Source organism: Saccopteryx leptura, chromosome 2 (assembly GCF_036850995.1).
Source record: "Saccopteryx leptura isolate mSacLep1 chromosome 2, mSacLep1_pri_phased_curated, whole genome shotgun sequence".
NCBI classification, from domain to species: domain Eukaryota; kingdom Metazoa; phylum Chordata; class Mammalia; order Chiroptera; family Emballonuridae; genus Saccopteryx; species Saccopteryx leptura.
The window spans coordinates 58,539,959-58,564,113 of record NC_089504.1 but is presented as its reverse complement, the minus strand read 5'-3'; the positions used below and the strand labels follow the sequence as shown (position 1 = coordinate 58,564,113).

The window sequence follows — 24,155 nt, the reverse complement described above, 5'->3', positions numbered from 1 at the left end:
TTGTTCTTAATTTAAGTATTAAATGCATGAAATAATAAACTACCTTTTGGTATATTGTTTTTTTATACTTAAAACAGTCATTAGGGCAGAGAACTGGTTGTTAAATTATTTGAATCCCACCACTGAATGTATAACTAAGTGGAGCAATGAGTTGCTTCTCTCTCTCCGTCTCTCTCTTTAAAAAAGTATTTAACCAGAGTACTATAACATGAAAAGGGAAGTTAGGGAATATGTGCTCTTGGGGCTTTCACTGTGGGCCAGCCTTTCAGCTTTATTATTTACATCTACTTAACATGCAATTCTAACTGGTTTAATTATTAAGTTTCTAAGGGCCCTGGCCTGGGAGATTCCCATTAAGATAGGGAAAGGACTGCAAGTACAAGAACAACCACCAGAGGGCAAATTAAAATCATACTCTGACAAGCAACCTGGAAAAGCACCACAGTGTGGCGCTGGTAGTCCCCCTCTCCCCGCCCCCCACCTGCACCCTCAGACCCAGGGAGCATCCTCACATTTATGGTAGCACGCGGGTGAAGGATGAGTTTTCAGGAAAATCTTGTAAACATTCAGTATAACAAAGGAGGCAAGAAAATGTGTATTATAATTTGAGAAAGCTTTCAGTTATGTTTAGCTCCCTGAGTGGATAAACTCTTAACTGCTAGAAAATAAAACTATGTAGAATGACATATAGATCTCTCTCTCTGAAGATACAAAGAAGCACTGGGATGTATAAAAGATTTTTAATCAGGATTTTAAAATTTTAATTCAAACTCTGTCACTTACTTGCTCGTTGACACTAGCTTTAGTTTTCTTATCTGTAAAATGGAGATCTCTTACCTGTGGTGGTTGGACCCACATGCAAAGCACTAATACATGACAAGTGTTGTGATCATGTGTGAAGCACGATTTAATATCAAATTTGGAGTTTTCCCCTAAAGTATTTATGACATTCTCTACTTGTTGTAAGGTATCAAAAGTTACAGAATTAATATTAATATTTTTAGAAAGATTAAATTACATTTTATTAACTTGGACTAGGCACAGAGAGAGATTTTGTAGATGGGATTTCTATGCTTGTGTGATTAGCATAAAACCAAGATGGCCGATGGCGTTGTGTTGTAAATGCCAAGAGGAAAGAGACTTGGATTCTCTGACTTTCCCCACACCTGTGGGGAAATGGGTGAATAGCTAGCCAGGTGCAGGCAAAGAAAGATTAAATTAAACCTTTTCTTATATTAATGGGCCATTTATAGGCATTTGTCAGCACGGAAACTACCTCTCCCCTCCTGAAAGCATTCAGTTAATGTATGTATCTCTGGACAAAGGAATAGCAAATGAACACTAGAAAATATAAGAATGTCTTTTAATATGTAAAGTGACACTTTTACTATTGTGTTACCTTGTAAGTTTTAATGTGAAGACACGTCTTTTTATGAATCCTATAGACAGATGTTATAAACTTGCTAATGAATTGTGTCCCATCCCCCCTCCCTTCATCCTTTTCCCAAACCTGTATAGGTGAAAACAAAGGTGTTGGGCAGATAAAATATATTATGCTCACTTTGTTAAAGATGGTGCTGCCCACATGAAGCCCATCGCCCAGGTGATATTAATGTGTGTTGGGGCGGGCTGTGGGCAGGCAAGATGCTTGTAGCTGGGGCTAGTTTTAGGACTAAGCCTTTCCAACTCTTTTTGATTTGGGGTGGTACAATCCCATCATGCCCCAGATAAGTGACTTTGTATTAGAGACTTCCCTATTTTGTACACTGGATTAAAGGTTTTGATTTCTACACTATAAAATGGGGGCAGAATGGGAGCTTGCTCTCTCGGTTCCTGAGATTAACATTAGAGAAGAGAGAAGAGAGCAGAGAGCAGAGAAAGGCCACGTGGAGGAGGCCAGGAGAAGCAACCAAGATGGTGGAGTGCTGAGGGAGAAGCCAGTTTGTGCAGAGTTTGTGCAGGGAGAAGGAAGGAGATGGGAAACAGAGGTTGTTGGGCGGATAAAATGTATTATGCTCACTTTGTTAAAGATGCCGTCGCCCAGGTGATATTAATGTGTGTTGGGGGCAGACAGGATCATTGTAGCCTGGGGCTTGGTTTTGGGATTAAGCCTCTCCCACCCGTCTTGATGTGGGGGGGGGGGGGTACAATCCAATCATGCTTCAGAGAAGTGACTGTATTAGAGACTTCCCTATTTTGTATATTGGATTGGATTAAAGGGTTTGAATCTACAGTATAAAGTGGGGGTAGAACGGGAGTTTGCACTCTTGGTTCCTTGGTTCCTGAGATTATCATTAGAAGAGAGAGCAGAGGAGAGCAGAGAAAGGCCACGTGGAGGAGGCCAGGAGAAGCAGCCAAGATGGCGGAGTGTTGAGTGAGAGGCCAGTTTGTGCAGAGTTTGTATCTGGGATAAGGAAGGAGATGGGGAACTGAGGAGAATAAGGCTGGTGAGATAGAAACCTTTGATTCTAGGAAACTCGGATAAGTCAGTGGCTTTGTGAGCATTGAATGTGAGTGGCTTTTGGAGCCCAGTGTGTATTTTTACTTGCCCGCCGGGTGCAAGCTAGAATTAAAGACTATGGCCCATCAGTTTTTGGCTCCATTGTTTCTTTACCGACTGTCCGAATCCAATGCGAACCTGCATGGACCGGGCTGCTCTGATGCTGGCCCTGGCCCTGCCTCCTGGCTTTACAGAGGTGAATAAGTCTGTTGAGCTACAAACCTTTGATTCTAGGTATTGGGCAGATAAAATATATTATGCTCACTTTGTTAAAGATGATGCTGCCCACATGGAAGCCGTCGCCCAGGTGATATTAAAGTGTGTTGGGGGCGGGCTGTGGCAGGCAGGATCCTTGTAGCCTGGGGCTTGGTTTTAGGACTAAGTCTTTCCCACCCTTTTTGATGTGGGGTGGTACAATCCCATCATGCCTCAGATACGTGACTTTGTATTAGAGACTTCCCTATTTTGTATATTGGATTAAAGGTTTTGATTTCTACACTATAAAATGAGGGCAGAACAGGAGCTTGCTCTCTCTTGGTTCCTGAGATTAATATTAGAGGAGAGAGCAGAGGAGAGCAGAGAAAGGCCATGTGGCCAGGAGAAGCAGCCAAGATGGTGGAGTGTTGAGTGAGAGGCCAGTTTGTGCAGAGTTTGTATCTGGGATAAGGAAGGAGATGGGGAACTGAGGAGAATAAGGCTGGTGAGCTAGAAACCTTTGATTCTAGGAAACTCGGATAAGTCAGTGGCTTTGTGAGCACTGAATGTGAGTGGCTTTTGGAGCCCAGTGTGTGTTTTTACTTGCCCGCTGGGTGCAAGCTAGGATTAAAGATGATGGCCCATCAGTTTTTGGCTCCATTGTTTCTTTACCGACTGTCCGAATCCAATGCAAACCTGCATGGGCCAGGTGGCTGTGATGGTAGCTATGGATACTGGCTTTACAAAAGGTTATAAGCTTATGCTGTGATGTCAGGCTTTTCCCCTGCCCATGTATAATTAAGAGTATTTAGCCAGCCCCTAGAACAGGAGTCCCCAAACTACGGCCCGTGGGCCGCATGCGGCCCCCTGAGGACATTTATCCGGCCCCCACCGCACTTCCGGAAGGGGCATCTCTTTCATTGGTGGTCGGAGAGAGGAGCATAGTTCCCATTGAAATACTGGTCAGTTTGTTGATTTAAATTTAGTTGTTCTTTATTTTAAATATTGTATTTGTTCTCATTTTGTTTTTTTACTTTAAAATAAGATATGTGCAGTGTGCATAGGGATTTGTTCATAGTTTTTTTTATAATCTGGCCCTCCAACGGTCTGAGGGACAGTGAACTGGCCCCCTGTGTAAAAAGTTTGGGGACCCCTGCCCTAGAATATTATAGACGCACACGTTTTGGGATTGCTGCCCCGTGTAAGATATAGGCAGCTGGCTTATTTAATAAATTTCCTCCTTTAATAAAACTCTTCAAAACTTATCTGGACTGGGTGTCTCTGCGTGAACTCGATGAAATGAGGTACAGTGCCTTTCAGAATCTAGGGTGCAGTACTTTATAACATACTCATCTCAAACTTAATCAAAATGTGCGTTTGGTGACCTTGGTGATGGAGTCTGATTCCACTGAACAATTTTTCATGCTCCCTACAATGCTTATTTCTACTTCATCTGCATACCTTCTAAAAACAATTTGCCCTACTTTAAATTTGATAGTTTGTATTAAATAGTAGGTTTACAATATGGCTCTCAAGCTATACCTGCTCCCAAATTCTAACAATCCCATTGCCACCTTTAAAGAATAGCCATGTTTATAAATGTGATATTTGTGTGGTTTGCCAAGGAAAGCTGGTTTCCCCACCCTCTAAGTACAAATGAAAATTAAAACAGTTTTCAGTTGTGTCCAATTGAATTCTTGGCATGGACTTATCTTTTGCAAATGAAAACACCTCCAGGAAGGAGAGGCTCAGGTATAAAATTTTGTGTAAACTTACCCTGCCTTTCAAAACAATGCTGTTATCACAGTCTTACTTTGTGTAGCTGTGTTAGAGTAAGAAACACCTTGAAATCCTTGGTTTGACTTAATTTGTCATGACATCCTAAGGATCCTAATTAATGGCCCCCTTGGAATATGTAAAAGAGGTCATTTACATCCCGATGTCTGCTACAGAAATAGGAGCTGAGCTTACACAGTGCATCTTCTCTGGATGCATTATTCATGATACAAAATGTTTCACCTATTGACAAAGTGGGTCTAGAGGCACTATATATACCTCAACATGATGTAAGCCATGTATGACAAACACACAGCGAACATCATCTTGGTGAAATGCTAAGAACCTTTCCTCCAAGATCAGGAACAAAACAATGATGCCCACTTTCACCACTTTTATTCAACATAGTATTAGAGGTCCTAGACAGAGGAACTAGGAAAGAAAAATAAATGCATCCAAATCAGAAAAGAAGAAGTAAGACTGTCACTGTGTGCAGATGACATGATGTAATATATGGAAAACCCCAAAGACTCTACCAAAAACTATTAGAACTAATAAATGAATTCATGAATTATACTGATATAAAATATTCAAAAATCTGTTGTATTTTTCCTTGGCCGCATAGCTCGGTTAGTTAGGTCAACATCTCCAGAAGCAAATGTTGCCGGTTTGATACCCTGTCCTGTCCTGCACATACAAGGACAGACCTTGTTTCTATTTCTCTCTCCCTTCCTCTCTCTAAAATCAATGAATAAAAAAACTTTCAAAAATGTTCATACTACCCAAAGTGATCTACAGATTCAGTGCAATCCTTATCAAAATTGCAATGGCATTTTTCACAGAAAGAAAAAACCATTCTAAAATTTGTGTGGTGGCCTGACCTGTGGTGGTGCAGTGGATAAAGCGTCGACCTGGAAATGCTGAGGTCGCTGGTTCGAAAACCTGGGCTTGCCTGGTCAAGGCACATATGGGAGTTGATGTTTTCTGTTCCTCCCCCCTGTCTTTCTCTTCTTTCTCTCTCTCTCTCTCTCTCTCTCTCTCTCTCTCTCTCTCTCCCCCCCCCCTCTAAACTGAATAAATAAAAATAAAAAATTAAAATTTGTGTGGAACCAGAAAAGACCCCAAGTAGCTAAAGCAATCTCAAGGAAAAAACAAATCTGGAGGCCTCACATTTCCTGGTTTCAAACCACACCACAAAGCTTTATCAAAACATGATGGTATTGGCATAAAATGGACATATGGATTAATGGAACAGAATCAAGACCTCAGAAATAAATCCACACACATATATTAAGTTCATTTGTGACAAAGAACCAAGAATATACGATAGGAAAAAGTTAGTCTTTTAATAAATGGGGCTGAGAAAGCTGGACAGCCACATACAAATAACTGAAATTGAACCCCTGTCTTACACCATATACAAAAATCAACTCAAAGTGAATCGAAGACTTGAACCTAAGACCTGAAATCATAAGACTCCTAGAAAAACAGGACATAAGCTTCTTGACATTTATCTTGGCAATGTTTTTATTTTTTTGGAATTGACACCCAAACAAAGGCAATAAGAGCAATATTAAACAAGTAAAACTATGTCAAACTGAAAAGCTTCTTCACAACAAAAGAGATCAGCAACAAAATTATAAACCAAGTTATGAAATAAAAGAAAATACTCGCAAACCGCGTATCTGATAAGGCATCAATATACAAAAAATATAAGGCAGTCATACAATTCGACAGCAAATAAATAACAATTAAAAATGGCCAAAGGACCTAATTAGACATTTTCCCAAAAAGACATACAAGTGGCCAAAAGGTACACGAAAAGGTGCTCAACATCACTACGACATCATCAAGGAAATGCAAATCAAAGCCACAGGGAGATAACCCCTCACACCTGTTAGAATGGCTACCATAAAAAAAGACAGGTGCCCAGGGCCTTCAGCCCCATCTACGACACTGTGGATGAGCCTAGGGTATTTCTTCCAAGAAGCAGGTAAATTGATCTCATTTGCACAAGGGCCACTTAACTATGTTTTGCCTGAATAGTCAGGTTTTTTATTCTTCCCTCAAAGATCTCTGTTGTGGGTGTTGATAGTCCTATTTTCTGCTGCTTTGCTTAATATATAGTGTTTCCTTTATCCCTCCTACCTCAATGCCCCACTCATATTTCAGGCTGGGACCTACTCCTAATTTAGAGCTCTCTTTCCCCCTTTTGCCAACTTCTATTATGAATCTACCTTTGCCACCCAGCTTAGTGTATCCCAAGGTTCTCTTTACCATGCCACAGTTGCAGAGCTCCAGGGAAAAGCTACTTGGTCTCATCTCTCCAGGCAGAGGAGAACAGAAGCTCCATATCCACGCATGCTGCAAATGGCTTCTCCAGTCTACCTGAATCATTACCAGCTAGAAGCAGCGGTCACTGGGACTTGGACATGAGCTGCAAAGTATAGAATGGTGACAATTCCGGTGCCATGCGGACTTTTCCTGGATGTGGACTTTTCCTGGACTCCTGCTCCCTGTGACAGATCCTAACAGACTGAACTGTGGTTGGGTTGCATTTTTCAGGGACTTGGCATGGTGATGGGGCCAACTTGGACTTGGTGAACATGTTAAGGACACTACTCTTTTATGGATTCTTGCTGTATTGGCCAAGAGTTTGTTTAAAGGCTTTTAATCACTGTAAAAAAAAAAATAGAAGGCTGGATAAAGAAGATGGGGCACATATACACCATGGTATACTAGTCAGCTAGAAGAAATGATGACATCAGATCACTTAGAGCAGATTGGTGGAATCTTGATAACATTATGCGGAGTGAAATAAGCAAATCAGAAAAAAACAAGAACTGCAGGATTCCATACATTGGTGGGACATAAAAGTGAGACTAAGAGACATGGACAGGAGTGTGGTGGTTACGGGGGGTGGGGGTAGGGAAGGAGGGAGGGGGGAGGGGGAGGGGTACAGGGAAAACTGGATAGAGGGTGACGGAGGACGATCTCTCTTTGGGTGATGGGTATACAACAGAACTAAATGACAAGATAACCTGGAAATGTTTTCTTTGAATATGTGTACCCTGATTTATTGATGTCACCCCATCTAAATAAAAATTTATTTATTAATAAAAATAAAAAAAAGACAAGAGCTAAACAGTGTTGGCAAGAATGTGGAGAAAAAAGAAACATCGTGCACTGTTGATAGAACTGCACACTGGTACAGCTACTATGGAAAACATTATAGAGGTTCCTCAAAAACTTAAAAATAAAACTACCATATGATCCAGCATTTTCACTTCTGGGTATATCTCTAAAGAAAATGAAACTATTATTTCAAAAAGATACCTGCATCCCCATATTTATTGCAGTATTTATTATTCACAAGAACCAAAGTATGGGAACAACCTAAATGCCCATTGCTGGATGACTGGATAAAGAAAATGTGGCATATATATGATTCAACCTTAAAAAAATAAAGAAGGAAAGAAATCCTGTCATTTGCAACAACGTAAGTCAAACTGTAGAGCATTATTATGCTCAGTGAAATAAGATAGAGAGAAAGAAAAATACTACATAGTATCATAAGTGAAATCTAAAAAAGATAAGTAGAATTTTTTAAAAATTCAAAACAGTAGAAAGGTAGCTTCCAGGAGCTGGGGGTTGGGAAAAATAGGGAAAATTGGTAAAAAGATACACACTTTCAGTGATAAAATAAAGGAACAGGTTATTTCCATTCTTCTCAAGATAATATACCAGTATCAGAGTTTATGCCAATAAAACCAGAACAGATTTTCAGGCCCATTTACCACAGATTTATTTAAGCTGTTGAGGAAAACGCCTGTCCCGGCAGGAAGATTGGTTTCCAAAGACTCTCACACTATTGTGTCTCCCATCTGTCCTTCTAATGATCCATTCATCTTTTGTGAAAATTATTTCCTTCCCCTCAGTTACCTACATTCCCATCTTCTTCCCCAGTGAAAATATTATATAAACTCTCGAATCTCACCACTTTTGGGGGTATTTACTTTTTTCCCGTGATGCTGTCATGCACATGATATTAAAAATTAATAAATTTGGATAGCCGCTCTCCTACTAATCTGCCCGTTGTCAGTGTAGTTCGTGGACCCCACCATCAAACCCAGGAATGTAGAGGGAAAGGCTTTCTTCCCCTTCAATTGTATCATACAGGGTTGTTTTACTGCCTTTGTAGTCAGTCCTGATGTCTTCTTCCTCTGTAAGTATCAGGGGTCCTGAGATAAATTTTAAGTTTGGGAATGTGGAGGAGGAGCAAACTTTCTTCTACTCTCAAGGTTCTTGTGGCTCAAGTAGACGAGTTGGATTAACAAGAGAAAAATGACCAAACTTAATACATACAGTGTGAACAAAAGTAGGTTTATAGCTGTAATACAAATACATAATACAATAATTAATAAATAATATAAGAATAAACTGTTTCATGTACTCACAACTGTAAACCTACTTCTGCCAACCACTGTATGTATGGGAACCCCCACATACATAAGAGAGAGACCCCACATGCAAGGGGGCTCCGAGATAGAAAGGGGGATTGAGGAGCATATGACATCTCGAGCTAGGGCTGAGGTAATGCACCTCGAGGCTTCAAAGGTTTCATTGCAGGGTGACAGGAATAGATGTTAGTAAATAGAAGTTTGCCCTCCCGTATAGATAGGTTATCCACGATAATATATAATCTATGGACAGGGACCCTAATTCAAGTTCTTCTATAAGGGAGTTAAAGAAAGAGGCAGAAGTTTCTTTTGAGCCTGTGGCTAAAGTTGCCTCTTGCTCAAAACAGTCTGCATACAAGAGACACATCTTGGGGTGACTTGGTCTGAACTGTCACAGGAGCTACCACACTATGCTATCCTACAAGCAATCCCCAAATCCCATCCTGAGTTCCTGAGTTTCTGGAATTCTGGAGACTAGTTCCAGACCCTCATGGGCCCTCACAGTACCTCCCAGCTGTCATCAAGGACCCTCTCCACATTTGAACTTCCAATTTTTTTCTTTCCTTTTTCAGGGCCCTTTGGGCCTGGCGTTCAATTTACCGTGTTTCCTCATGTATAAGACGCACTTTAATTTGGGGGCCCAAAATCTGGAAAAAAAAATGTATTACATAAGGTTATTGAATTCAAGTTTTATTTATCATAAAATTCGTACAACTCATTACTGTCAAAACTTCCATCCATTCCTCATCTGTGTCTGATGATGAATCACTGTCTTCAACAACAAATGCAAAAATGAGCGCAAAAAAGTAGGAAATGCAAGTAAAAAAAAACTACAAGCACTGTATAAGACGCACCCAGTTTTTAGACCCCAAATTTTTGGGGAAAGGTTGCATCTTATACATGGGGAAATACGGTAGTACATCACCTGCATTGTCTTGCTTCCTCCAGGTCTAGTAGCTAGTCCATTGAAACCCAAGGGAACCCTTCTGTATGGCACAGTGGGCGGAGGAGGGAAGAGAGAAAACCCTCATTCATCTGTACTCAGGGCATGCTAGCCACAAAATGATGGGCCCTTCCAAGGACATGACCCTTTTATCCTAAGCAGGTGTGTGCCCAAACCCAGGAGGAGGAAGTAGATAGCCGGAAAATGAATCCTACTTCCTGCTCTAGGCTGTGGCATCTGATGGGTAGAGGGCTCCAGCATGCTTTGTGTCGTGACACTGCTTCTGATAAGGGCTTCCTGCCTCTGTAGGTTACAGTTTGAAAAGCCAGAGCAGCCCCAGTGGGGCTGGGGGAAGTCTTTCAGTGGTTTTAGAAAAGAACAAGGGGAAAGTGGAAAGATTGCAGGATGCCATAAAAACATCACAGCGCACACCTTTCCAGACACTCCTTGGCATGTACGTGGGTGCAGCCTCTCCTTCAATACTGATCTGCTCCTCCTCCTTGTGGTCTGTGAACACTGTGGGATTCAGGAGGCAAACTCCAGCTTCTGGTCTGGCCGCTTTTCCCTCCGGATTTTTTCACCAATATTTAAGGAAGTTTTGACTCGCCCTGGCTAATGGCACAGTGGATAGAGTGCCATCCCAGAGCCCCCAGGTCACCAGCTCAATCCCGGGGTCTCTCCTAGAGCTGTGGTTCTCAAACTCTTTGAAGTCGGGGTGCATTTAAAATCCTACAAATAATTGTAGGCACACTATATACAAATTTCTGAGAAATGTTATAATTAAGTCAAATATTAAAGAAAAAATATAAAGACCAAGCGTGCTTTTATGGTAATTAAACGAAATAAATATGACAAAATTAAATTTTTTCTGACATTAAAAAACATTTTTATGTTACATTTTTTTAGTTATGCTTTTTAGAATTCGTAAAAAAGAGGGGTTAAAAAAATTTAAAAATGACAAAAAAGTTATCTTTTTATATATATAGATACATTCTTAGTAAGATTTAGTAAATTCGGCAGGTCGTGGCACGAATGTATTAAGTTTTTTCATTCTTGTGTTTATAAGAAAGATGAGCCTGGCCCTGGCTGGTTAGCTCAGTGGCAGAGCATCGGCCTGGCGTGCAGGAGTCCCGGGTTCGATTCCCGGCCAGGGCACACAGGAGAAGCGCCCATCTGCTTCTCCACCCTCCCCCTCTCCTTCCTCTCTGTCTCTCTCTTCCCCTCCCACAGCCAAGGCTCCATTGGAGCAAAAGTTTGCCCCGTTGCTGAGGATGGCTCTGTGGCCTCTGCCTCAGGCGCTAGAATGGCTCTGATTGCGGCAGAGTGACACCCCCTGGTGGGCGTGCCGGGTGGATCCCAGTCAGGCGCATGCAGGAGTCTATCTGACTGCCTCCCCGTTTACAACTTAAGAAAAATGCAAATATGCAAAAAGAAAAAAAAAAAGAAAGAAAAGAAAGAAACATGAGCCTGATGTGATTTAGCGACTTCTTCAATGTTTGGGTATATATTGGAAAGGCAAACTCTCATTTCCTCGTCAATACATTGAAGAATTCCTCTCTTTTTACTCTTGTGTTGAGAGTAGAAAATCTTAATTCACATAAATAGGATGTTGAAAATTGTAGTAAAATGTTCAAAGCTATTTTAGATATTGCCACATATTCTTCTTTTATAGAAATCCAAAAGGCTTCTAGAGACAATTCCTTATGTTTATTCATCAATCCAAAACCCCCACCACACATATCATCTTAACTTTACACCAAACAAAGAAAAGAAGAAACTTGCCTCCAGTCTTTCTGGGGAACATGGGGGTAGTGTAAACAATCCAGTACCACAGCTTAACAGCCTTTTGCAACCTAATCAGGCAAGTGAGGTGGAGGGTTGGGCAGACTGTCAGCTTACAGCCAATTCCTCACACCCCTGTCCCCCAAAAATCTAAACTCCAAAAACCCTGTTGGTTTTTTGGTCCATAACAGGCACATATTTCTCTGGAATACCACAGGGCGCATGTGGAAATCTTCTAGGGTGCACCAGTGAGCCCTGACGCACACTTTGAGAACCACTGGCCTAGAGCTTGGGGTCACCAATCCGGAGGTCACTGGTTTGAGCCCTGGTCAGGGCACATATGAAAAGCAATCAATGGCACAACTAAGTGGAACGAGTTGATGCCTCTCTCTCTTTTTCTCTTCTACCCCCTTTCTCTCTCTCTCAAAAAATAAAAAAGTTTGGCCTGTACCACCCTATGCCCAAGGTAAAAAAAGTGCAAGCCATCCAAAAAGGTAAAACTCCAGGACAGAACAGAAATCTGTATTTTTGACCAAATCCCCAGGGGCTTCTTGTGTTTATTACTAAAATCTGAACCCTGCAGCAGGAGGAAAATCAAGATGCTAAGAGAGGTTATTTGGAAAACCAAAGAAGAGGAAGGATTCGGAAAAGAAGGAAAATTCAGACCTTTCCTTTTCTCCTGCTCAGAGAGAGAGGTGACAAGGCAATATTTCCTGGAGCCAGGAGCCACTTCTGGTGAAAGGAAGTGGTTGGGGTGAGGAGGAAGAGGAGACGGAGGAAGTTGGAATTAGGCGTTGCTAATCTCACACACACACACACACCCCGCCTCGCCTCTCATCCCCTTTTTGCCTCCCCCTAGACTAGCCCTGGGACTTAGAAACCCTCAGAGGTGGGAGGCTGGGCTGGCAGACACTTCCCTTGTGGCTCGAGTCTAGAGTGTGTCAGTAAGGAGCAGGTCTGACGGAACAGGACTTTGCGAGGGCAGCTTAGAAAGGAGGGAGATTCCCAGTGGTTTTGGGACGCAGGTCAATACTGTGAAGGCAGGAGACTCCTTGTGGAAAACAGTCAGGGCTGTATTTGGCTGCAATCCTACAAATACATTCTTCTCTAAGATCGGATACACAGGTTTAGAGGACAGGCCATTAAAATAAAATAAACAGTATTAATAATATTCATAGTCATGAGTGTCAGTACTGTTGAAATTTTTCTGGAACCCTTTCCTGAGTTGCCTAATACCCAGGGAAGGAAAATAACATAGTTTACTAGCCATAAATTATAGGATCAGTACACATAGCTAGTGAGATGGTAAGCCAGGGCTTGTAAAATGGTTTTGTTTTGGTCCTTCTAATTAGGGTGTGTGTGTGTGTGTGTGTGTGTGTGTGTGTGTGTGTGTGTGTGTGTTTTGCTGCTGGCTTTTTCTGATTTAAAAAAAAAAAAACACAAAAAAAAACTTTAAAAAGGTAGGAAGTGGCCCTGGTTGGCTCAGTGGTAGAGCGTCAGCCCGGCGTGTGGAAGTCCCGGGTTTGATTTCTGGCCAAGGCACACAGGAGAAGTGCCCATCTGCTTCCCCACCCTTCCCCCTTTCCTTTCTCTCTATCTCTCTCTTTCCCTCCGGCAGCCAGGGCTCCATTGGAGCAAAGTTGGCCCGGGCATTGAGGATGGCTCCATGGCCTCTGCCTCAGGCGCTAGAATGGCTCCAGTTGCAGCGGAGCAACACCCCAGAGGGGCCAAGCATCATCATCCTTAGTGGGCATGCCGGGTGAATCCTGGTTGGCCGCATGCGGGAGTCTGCCTGCCTGCCCTCTCCCTCCCCCCCCCCCACCCCATCTCACTTTGGAAAAATATATTTTAAAAAAAAAGATAGGAAGTGACATACACGCTTGATGGATCTATGTTTATGTTTTAAAAATTGGCTTAGTAAATTTAACTGAGACAAGGAAACTGTTAAGGGCCATGTTCTGGCCTTTATTTTTCATTTGTTCAACTGACTTTTACAGTTTCCTACATGATCCAAGCCACATGCTAGGATACCAAGGTGAACAAACTAATTCCTTCCCCACAGGGAAGTCACGGTCTCCTGGAAGAAGTAGAAAAATAAGCAAGGAATCAAAAAGTAAATGAATAAAATGCATTGTGAAAAGAGTGTGTACTATAGCCTACAGCAGGGGTCCCCAAACTTTTTACACAGGGGGCCAGTTCACTGTCCTTCAGACTGTTGGAGGGCCGTACTATAAAAAAAACTATGAACAAATCTCTATGCACACTGCACATATCTTATTTTAAAGTAAAAAAAACAAAACGGGAACAAATATAATATTTAAAATAAAGAACAAGTAAATTTAAATCAACAAACTGACCAGTATTTCAATGGGAACTATGCTCCTCTCACTGACCACCAATGAAAGAGGTGCCCCTTCCAGAAGTGCGGCGGGGCCGGATAAATGGCCTCAGGGGGCCGCATGCGGCCCGCGAGCCGTAGTTTGGGGACCCCTGGCCTACAGAGTCCATCTTCTGTTTATACAAACATTACGAAAGAGGCTTTTGAAATTTTAAAGGTAGTACAGTTATGAACTGTTCTGCATCTCAGGTTTGTTTTTGTTTGTTTGTTTTCTTATACAATGTACTCTGGAGATCATTCTACCTAGTAACTGTGTATTTTATTTATTTTAAAAAAATTTTAAGTTTATTTATTGATTTTAGAGAGAGAGACGAAGAGGAGAGAGAGAGAGAAACAATGACCTGCCCCGGCATGTGCCCTTATCAGGGACTAAACGGGCAACCTTTGCCTATCAGAGTGATGCTCTAACCAACCAACCTACCTATCTGACCAGGGCAAGTAGCTGTGCATTTTAAACTGATAAGAACAGATACTACACTTGATCTTAGCCAAAAGGCCGAGAAGCGATAGGTAGCTGTGCATTTTAAACAGACCCTCTGGTCCTAAGCAAGTGGCAGGTAGGAGGAACTGGGACAGTAGAGAGTGAGCTAGGTAGCAGAGGGAGGAGGGGTTCCTGTTGTAGCATTTTCGTGACGTGACGCCTGTTTGGAAGTACGGCTGGTGCTCAATAGGTCTAGTGGTGTTTCACTCACCCCCTTGTTACTGGCACTGGGATTCTTGGGTTCTCTAAGAAAGAAACTGAGAGAAAATCCCAGAGAAATTTCTAGAGAAATTTTATTCAGCTCATGCTCAAGCACCAGGGAGGCAGCACAGAGGAAAGGCAGGTCCTCTGAACTGGCTCAGGGGCTGGCTCTCCTTGGCTGCTTTTATGCGCTGGGGACAAAGCGAGTTTGCTTGAAACGGTGGGCTTGTGGAATTTTCCATGTCAGGGTAAGAGAAACAAGCTGTTAGAAGGGAGATAAAATTCTGCATTTTTTTTTTGAACAGGGAGTGGAGGGGGGGGGGTGACATTTTTTTCAGCCAGCTTTTCCTATGTTCCTCTTGGCCACCTGGTCTTAACTTGGCTTCCTGGCCACCAGGTGTTTTTCCATTCCCGGGCCCAGTCCCTGTGCTGTCTGAGGTAAGGTCTCTACAGGTAATCCCAGGGCAGAACCTGTCCACGCCTTTCTCTTGACTTTGGTGTCATTTTTGTCTCGCAGCTGCATAACTCCAGTCTGTACCTCCACTCTCACATGGCTTTCTTCCCGCTAATTCTCTTCGCCTTCACGTGGCCATCTTCTTATAAGGACACCTGTCATATTGGATTAGGTGCCCACCCTCCTACTCCAGGAAGCTCTCATCTGTATTTAACTAATTATATTCCAAATGACCGTATTTCCAAATAAGTTCATATTCTGAGGTAGTAGGGGTTAGGACTTCAACACATTTGGGGGAGGGAACACAATCATAAAAACTTCTTCCACCTAAATATCACAATAACCCTAAATACAAGGTCTTGACTCAAAATTTTAGAAATATAAGAGTTTGAAATTTTTAATCTGTTTTAAAACTTTTACAATATACATTTATAATTGGAGCAATAAATAAATAAACAAAATATTGCCAATTGTAGATAATTAATGATTTGACAGTTATTTCTGAGTAGTAAGAAGGGGGGTAATTTTTTATTTTCTTCACTTGCACTTTCCTGTATTGCTTGTGTTTTTTTTCAATAGTCATATAATTTTTTACATTTTGACAATTAATGATGAGTCTAGATTTTCAGAGAAATGAAGAGAAGCAGGCTATTCTGTTTGTGTTGGGAAGATGGTCCCTGAGAGCTGAGCCGGTGGGACACGTAGGGACACGTGCAAAACAACATAGAACCCAGCCAGAGAAGTCACAGTGAGGCCAGGCTTGGGAGCAGGAACCTAGAAATTCTCCCCTCTAGCATCTTCCCTGGTGAGTCCCACAGGTTCTATGGGAACAAAAGTATCCTGTGGCCAAGGAAATCTGGGACACATAGCACTCCATCTCTCCCTCTTGAAATGGTACAGTGCACACATCTGAGAAACCCTTCAGTGGAGAAACTTGTCTGGCTCAGAATTTCTCAGACATCTGGATTCAGAGCCCTTTGGGGGACCACCTATTACATCTATTGATGCTGGTGCTTGATTCTGCTCCAGTCCAAATCTCATTGAATAGATTTAAAAAAATTGAGGCCCAAAGAGGTGACCCGAAATCACACAACCAGTCACAGGCAAAGCTAGGACAAAAATCCCATTCTCCTGGTCATTGCTTTGTCCTCATACCTCTCACCATATGTGCATTTCTTTTTTTCTTTTTCTTCAATTATTATTATTATTATTATTATTTTTAGTGAGTGAGCCACATAGACAGAAAGACAGAAAGGAAGAGAGATGAGAAGTATCAACTCATAGTTACAGCACTTCAATTGTTCATTGATTACTTCTCATATGTGCCTTGACTGAGGAGTGCTGGGGGGGAGGGGCCTCCAGCCAAGCCAGTGACCCCTTGCTTAAGCCAGCGACCTTTGGGCTCAAGCCAGCAACTATGAGGTCATGTACATGATCCCATGCTCAAGCCAGTGACCCCACATTCCAACTGGTGAGCCTGAGCTCAAGCCGGATGAATCCATGCTCAAGCCAGCCACTTCGGGGTCTAACCTGGGTCCTCAGCATCCCAGGTCAATGCTCTATTCATTGCACTACCACCTGGTTAGCCTTTTTTTCTTTTTAAATTAATTTATTGATTGATTTGAGAGAGAGAGGAAGAGGGGGAAGGAGAGGGAGAGAGAGTAGGGGGAAACATCGATTTATTATTCTACTTAGTTGTGCATTCACTGGTTGATTCTTGTATGTGCCCTGACTGGGGATTGAACCCACAACCTTGGTGTATCGAGATGACACGCAAACCAACTGAGCTACCCAGCCAGGGTCATACCTTCGTGTCTTCCTGCTCAGGGGGAATATAGGGAAAAGAAAGATGAGTAGGATATCCCATTGGATTTAGGAAAGCTATACTTAGAGTAGTAGAAGCATATTTGTTTTGAACAGTTGTTTTTTTTGTTGTTGTTATTTTGTTTTTTTGTTTGTTTTTTGGTATTTCATTTTTCTATCTGTGATAATTCTCAAGTAACTTAAAAAATTTTTTAAGTAGAGGAGGGGAGATAGTGAGATAGACTCCCACATACATCCTGACTGGGATTTGCCTGGTAATACCCACCCCCTCCTGTTTGGGGCTGATGCTGGAGTATTGAGCTATTTTTAGCACCTGAGGCTAAAAATAGCCTCATACCAACTGAGCTATCCTCAGTGCCAGGGGTCTCACTTGAACCCATTGAGCCACTGGCTGCAGGAGGGGAAGAGGAAGAGAAGGGGAAGAGAGAAGGGGAGAGAGCAGATAGTTTCTTCTCCTGGGTGCCCTGACTAGGGATCGAACTCGGGACATCCATATGCCAGGCCACCACTTTATTTACTGAGCCACTGGCCAGGGCCAACAATTTTTTTTAAAATGTTTCCTTCAGAGGCTACTATGTTAGAGAAACCTTTAACCACTCTATCCAAAAGAGCTCCTTCACCAAAGCTCTTGGTTTCTCCTTCATAATCTAGAAACCAGTCAAGTTCCATGCATAAAAAATTGTAGCTTGCACATTGAGTTTCTACTTTATCTCCATCTAATCTTTCACTGGTCACTGGCAGGACCCTCCCATGAGAGACAGAAGTCTGTGGTGACGTGAACCAGACAATGGGGTTTCTTGTGGGTCAAAACTGATTTCCCATTCTGCACTGACTCAAAGGCAAACACTGACAAAGCTCTGCCTTTCCAGTTTCAGGATCTGCTTGTCCTTATTTCCTGTGATGACACAGTAACATCGGCCTTCTCGACTTTCTCGGAAATTCCTCCAGGCATAAGGGCTCCATCAGGTAAAAACACACAGGTCTGTCTCCTCTCTCTGCTGGTGGCCACCCGCCATGAAGTCACAGTTGGCACCAGTGTGTTCTGGCATGAATGCCACCAGTATCCTCCCACTGAGCTGAGAAACAGCTTCAACAGAGTGTTTAACAGTGGAGAGAATAATGCCTTGCAGGCACACGAAACAAGAAATCCATTCTGACAAATTTTCTTTGAGCACCTGTTGTCTATACTACTACCCTCCTCTCCAAGTTAACAGTTGGGAAGAGAGGCAGAGGCATATGTGACTTTGATTGAAAATCCAAAATGGTACTTGAAGAAGGTCTTAAAATAAAGTACCATAGAAGCACAAGGAAACTCACAATTGCTTTTGATCACAAGGGGAAGATTACAGGAGAAGGCCTTGAAGTATGAGTCCAGTTGTGGCTGGTGAACAGGGGTGGAGGATGAAGGCACTCCACGAGAGGGGTCAGCTATGGGGAAGGTGGGACCTTCTGGAGCCGAGAGAGACTTGAGCAGAGGTGAGTGGGAAAGAATGGGGTTGGCATAAAGTCAACAGAGAAGTCGACTGTTGCTGGGTGCAGGGAGCGCTGAGTGGAGAGGGGTGGAAAAGATAGAGAGGGGCTGGATTGTAGAGGCAGTGAAACTGTAGCTGAGGGGTTGGATTGTACTCTGTATGTCAGCTTCCTGCCGTGACTCGCAGGAAGGGGGAGACGTGCTTATAAATCACATGGCTTTAGTAATTATTGTCCTGGATCTGGTACATTTAAAGAAATTAAAATGTCACGCCATCTATTAAATTTGGGTCTCCTGTCACAATAAAAAGCCACAGATTGTTTAAAGGAATTTCTTTGTTGTTATTTATGGTGTTGTCAGTTTGCTGACCTAATATTTTTTAAATCTTCTACAGGATTTTGGCAAGCAGAGAAATTAGGGAGTTATTTCTCATAGTTAATCTACGCATGTAACATTCCGTGGTTAGCACTTAGTATTTCTTCTCTTTTTAAAAATAGTGTTTGTTTCTCTTTTAAACACAGAGAACTTTAGGGTATAGGAATAAGATTTATATTACTTGGTTTAATTTTAATAATTGATTATAGAGAAAAAAGAAGGGAGAGAGATCAAGAGAGAGAGAGAGAGATCAATTTGTTGTTCCACATATTTATGCATTCACCGGTTGCTCCTTGTATGGGCCCTGACCGGGGACCAAACCCACAACCATCGTGTGTGGGGTTGACACTCCAACCAAGCTACCCGGCAGGGGCCAGATCTATATTTTATAAAGATAAACTAGACAACTCTAGGGTCAATGTTTAGGATTGGCTTAGACGGAGAAAAATTACAGGTTGGAATACTAGTTTGAGATGTCACTTGCTTGCTTACCTTCACTCATTCATTCAGAAAATCTTTGGGAGCATTTACAATGTGCCAAATACAGTTCTGGGCGTCGCAAATATAAGAGTGAAGAAAGCAAGTGAAACACCTGCTCTCCTAGAGTGTCCTTTCTTCACCTTGACCACCATCCATCTCTAGAACTTGTTCAGGTGGAACTCTTTTTTTTTTTTTTTTATAGAAAACCCACAATTCAGTTTTATTCAGAGCAAAGAAAAAACTTTTGATCATACTGGAAGAAACGCAGCCATAGGTTTGGAATCTGTACCCAAACTACACATGCAATGAAGACAATATTCTGCTAATACAATGGATTTGCTGCTGCATTTGTCTACTGTTTGTCTAATATTAACAATTATAAACAGAGCAGTGCAACTAGTATTTGGAACAATCCTTACAGTGTTACAGTGTCAGGCACAACATTTCACTTTTCTTCACACCACTGGTTCTCTTTGCGTACCTGGGCTTCCTCTTCCTCAGTAAAGTCATTTTTGATATTGAAGGTCTTACGAATCTCCTCAGGAGGTTTCCCCTTGATCATGTTGGCAACAGTCTTGCATGTAACATCAAGCAAACCTTTGATGTCTAAATAGTTTGCAGCCAGAATAAGTTCAAAAAGTGTTCCTTGGTCAACTTGCAGGAGTTCTTGGTCCCATACAGGAATATCATCTGTTCGCTTTTCTTTGTTCTCATCATCCTCAGGAGGAGGAGGATCATCCTTGTGGTGAGTGCAGCACTGAATGACTTTTTTTTTTTATTTTAATAATTTTATTTTTTTAATGGGGTGACATCAATAAATCAGGATACATATATTCAAAGATAACATGTCCAGGTTATCTTGTCGTTCAATTATGTTGCGTACCCATCACCCAAAGTTAGATTGTCCTCTGTCACCTTCTATCTAGTTTCCTTTGGGCCCCTCCCCCTCCCCCTTTCGCTTTCCCTCTCCCCCCTCCCCCCGCAACCACCACACTCTTATCAATGTCTCTTAGTCTCACTTTTATGTCCCACCTACGTATGGAATAATGCAGTTCCTGGTTTTTTCTGATTTACTTATTTCACTTCGTATAATGTTATCAAGATCCCACTATTTTGCTGTAAATGATCCGATGTCATCATTTCTTATGGCTGAGTAGTATTCCATAGTGTATATGTGCCACATCTTCTTTATCCAGTCATCTATTGATGGGCTTTTTGGTTGTTTCCATGTCCTGGCCACCGTGAACAATGCTGCAATGAACATGGGGCTGCATGTGTCTTTACGTATCAATGTTTCTGAGTTTTTGGGGTATATACCCAGTAGAGGGATTGCTGGGTCATAATGACCTTTTTTAATATTGCTGCATTAACATTTGGTAGAGGAACTGGATCATCATCGCCTTCATCATCCATTCCCAAATCTTCTAACATGGTCTTGATAGTCACAGACTGTTTAGCAATTTCAACATCGACTTCAAATATCTCTCCATCAGAACTCTGCAATTTAATTGAGGGCAACATGCTTGGTCTCAAGAAGAGAGCGGGCCAGAGGCTGACTAAAGCGGAGCAGTCAGCAGACACAACAGAAGAAGGTGGGAAACAAGGCCACTTAACTGGAACTCTTTTTGATAGACTTGTTGAAGGCTTCTCTAACACAGTAGCCTCTGGGCAGAAGTCTGAAGAAAGAGTGAGAACAGGCTTTGAGCTCAGGAAATATGTCCCAGGCCCTAGAAGCAGTAGGACTCTCCCAAGAGCCCAGGTGAGCATTGATACAAAGTTTGCCTAGCTGAAACCCACCCCCAGAGTACAAAGGCAAATTACTTTCTCCCAAAAGTAATCCATTTAGTAGAGAGGCCAACACAGATCTGTGCAAAGAGTGGCAATTCTTTGCTGAGCACAAGATCTTAATCCTGGTAAGGATTTTGTCTCTGTCTTGGAATCCTGCACCAGAGTACCTAGTGGTTGTACATACAAAGTTATGAGGCTGTGAAGTCTGCTGAGTTTCCCTTTTGATTTATAGGACTTTCTTCCATCAGACATGAGTCAAGAGTCACAGTTCTCTCTGGAATGCCCTTTGGCCTATTGGTATGTGTATTACCTGTGACAGGAGCAGTTAGTCACACATTATTGAGTACATTCCACCGTACAGTGGCCAACAGGGAACTGTCTCTACTATGTGGTCAACAGAAATACCTTTAGACCTTAATCCATTCGTCCAATCTAATCATTTGTCATTTATGAAAACATCATATGTTCTGAGTCTGTCTGACTACTGTTCAATTAAAAATTCAAATCATGATTTCTGACTTCTTTTGGACATTTGCAACATGAACTTGCTGTGGTAGTGTGTACGGGAGTCACAAAACCGAGTCCTAGGCCACAGCCATGTAAAGGAATTAAGAGAATACACGCACGAAAACGTGTTCTCCTTTTAGTTGCTCTTCTAATTTGCTTCCCCTGGAAACTTGCAGAGAAACTTGAGTGTGTTTGCCTTAGGTGGATGCTTGTTTTCTTATGATATGGAAAGCAGCAAGAGGAAGTGGAGCTGCTCTGCCTGCAAGGTGGGGTAGGCCACGTCCACGTCGGCTGGGCCAGTGTGAATTTGTAGTGTAAGAATTTGGCGGGGTGTATAATGAGTCTGCAAAAATTTCAACAAGGCTGATATAGCATGCAGTAGTGAGGGTTAGATATATTGTATGTTTGGGCAGGGGAAGAGAGACTCTCCAGTTTATCACGGTGCTGCACGTACAATTTGACACGCTGAATAACCAACCATCAGTAACTGCTCGTCTCCCTGACGTTTCACTTTACAGGTCTACAATCATTTATTTGAAATGCTTGGGTCATATGTTTTAGAATTCAGAGGGGTTTTTTTTGTTTGTTTGTTTGTTTTTGCTTTTGTTTTCAGAAATATGGTATCCATACTATATAGCATGACAATATAAATACTCCAGCAATCTAGGGTGGTATCTCATGACCAACTATTTGGCTATGTTCCCAGTAAAATGTATGATTATTTGAACCAAGTGGAATAAAGAATTACCATAAGTAGACTTACATCATCAGTTCAGGCCAGATTTTGCTCCTAAATTAGTTTAAGCACCAAGCTTTTGGTTTTAGAAACAAAATTCTGAAATATCAGAATTGCAGCTAAGGAATTATGGACCTATATAACCTTCCTCTGCATCAGGCATCCCCAAACTACAGCCCGCGGGCCGCAATGTGGCCCCCTGAGGCCATTTATCCAGCCCCCACTGCACTTCTGGAAGGGGCACCTCTTTCATTGGTGGTCAGTGAGAGGACCACTGTATTTGGCAGCCCTCCAATGGTCTGAGGGACAGTGAACTGGCCCTCTGTGTAAAAAGTTTGGAGACCCCTGCATAATTTCAAAAAGCCAGCAGTCACTTGAACCAATCTCATGAGCGACTATGATGCAATGAGTCGAGAATCGGGGTCTGGGCAGCAATGACCTGCTTAACATCGAATCCTTCCACACGCAGTGGATGTGTCTATGATAGGAGGTACTTTGTTGGGAGATAGTGTATTTAGTGTATATCAGCTGGACCTGAAAATGCACAAGTAAGCACTAATAGGCATTTGCTGGATGTTTTCATCTGGTTCACCAGAAAGCAAAGCCCCTGTGAGTCAAATCCAGCAAGGCAGGTGTGGGCCACAGACAACTGATACCTCCCATGTGAATTTGAAAGGCTCTTATTACCCAGTATCCTAAGGGGGTTGTTGCTTTGTTGCCTTGGGAACCATAGGTAAAGCTAATTAACTCAGGTCTTCATTTTAGTGACTCCAGTTCCCGATAAAATTACTTGCATTCATGGCTGCCTAACAGTTGTCAGACCCACACTGGAGACATAGTTCTTCTGGAAGTTTTAACGTGGCACCTGCAGCTTCTTCATCTCTGAGGGAGTGTGTGGACCATGCTCTCCAAACAGGCCACCCACTCAACTGCCTCTGGTTTCTGTCTCCTGGGTTTCAGATTATCAAGTGCAAGGCAAAGCAACCTGGACAATGGGGTTTGTAGGATGACGTGGGAGCCAGGTAAGAAGTAGCTTTTTGTTCTTTTCCTTGCTGCAGGCATTTACTAGTGAAGGAACTATAGAACTTTCTTGACAGGAGCATTTATTTAATCATATTAGGGCAAGAAGTTAATAGTTTACTTTTGACTTACTCAAATAGGAACCATACCTTGATGAGGAGATAATTCAAATTTTCAGTTCAACACATTTTTTTGAGCACCTGTTGTATGTCCCTGTGCCAGATGTAAGCTCTATCTGAAAAGGGTTTAGAGGCCAGAATATGTGCAAGGGTATGTGTTGAATATGCAACTAGCCTTACGACCCTATTTTGACTAATGTAATGTAAGCAGAAAAGCTTATATCTGGCATGGGCTTTTGCCTACACTGTCCACTAGATGCCTGAAGGTGGAGGGACCATGTTGGATCTATGAGAATCAAAACCATAGGAAAAGATGGCAGGGGAGAAAAACTGGAAAAGTCTTGTCTCCTGTTTTAATCTTAAGAGTTCCAATACCAAAATTTGACCATCTGCCACAAATGTTTTGTGATGTGAAATAAAATGAAGGCCTATCTTGTGTAGCCACTGTGGTTGAGATTCTGTTATTTGTAGCTGATCATAATCCTGATAGAGTATCCTTCTAGAATTTTTCTCTATGTATAGAGATATATAATTTCTAACATTAACAACAATCTATGGGGCAGGTAATAGTATCCTCATTTTTAAAAGGGAAAGCAGGTTCAAGTAGGTCTAGTAAGCGTACCTCAGTCACTCCACTAGAAAGTG

General features: G+C 42.1%; 2 pseudogenes; both read right to left on the bottom strand.

The window, feature by feature from the left end:
- Positions 1-14,418: 14,418 nt before the first annotated feature.
- LOC136396270 (U2 spliceosomal RNA) lies at positions 14,419-14,562 on the bottom strand (annotated as a pseudogene).
- A 4,977-nt stretch (positions 14,563-19,539) lies between these two features.
- LOC136391349 (S-phase kinase-associated protein 1 pseudogene) lies at positions 19,540-20,948 on the bottom strand (annotated as a pseudogene).
- Positions 20,949-24,155: the final 3,207 nt, after the last annotated feature.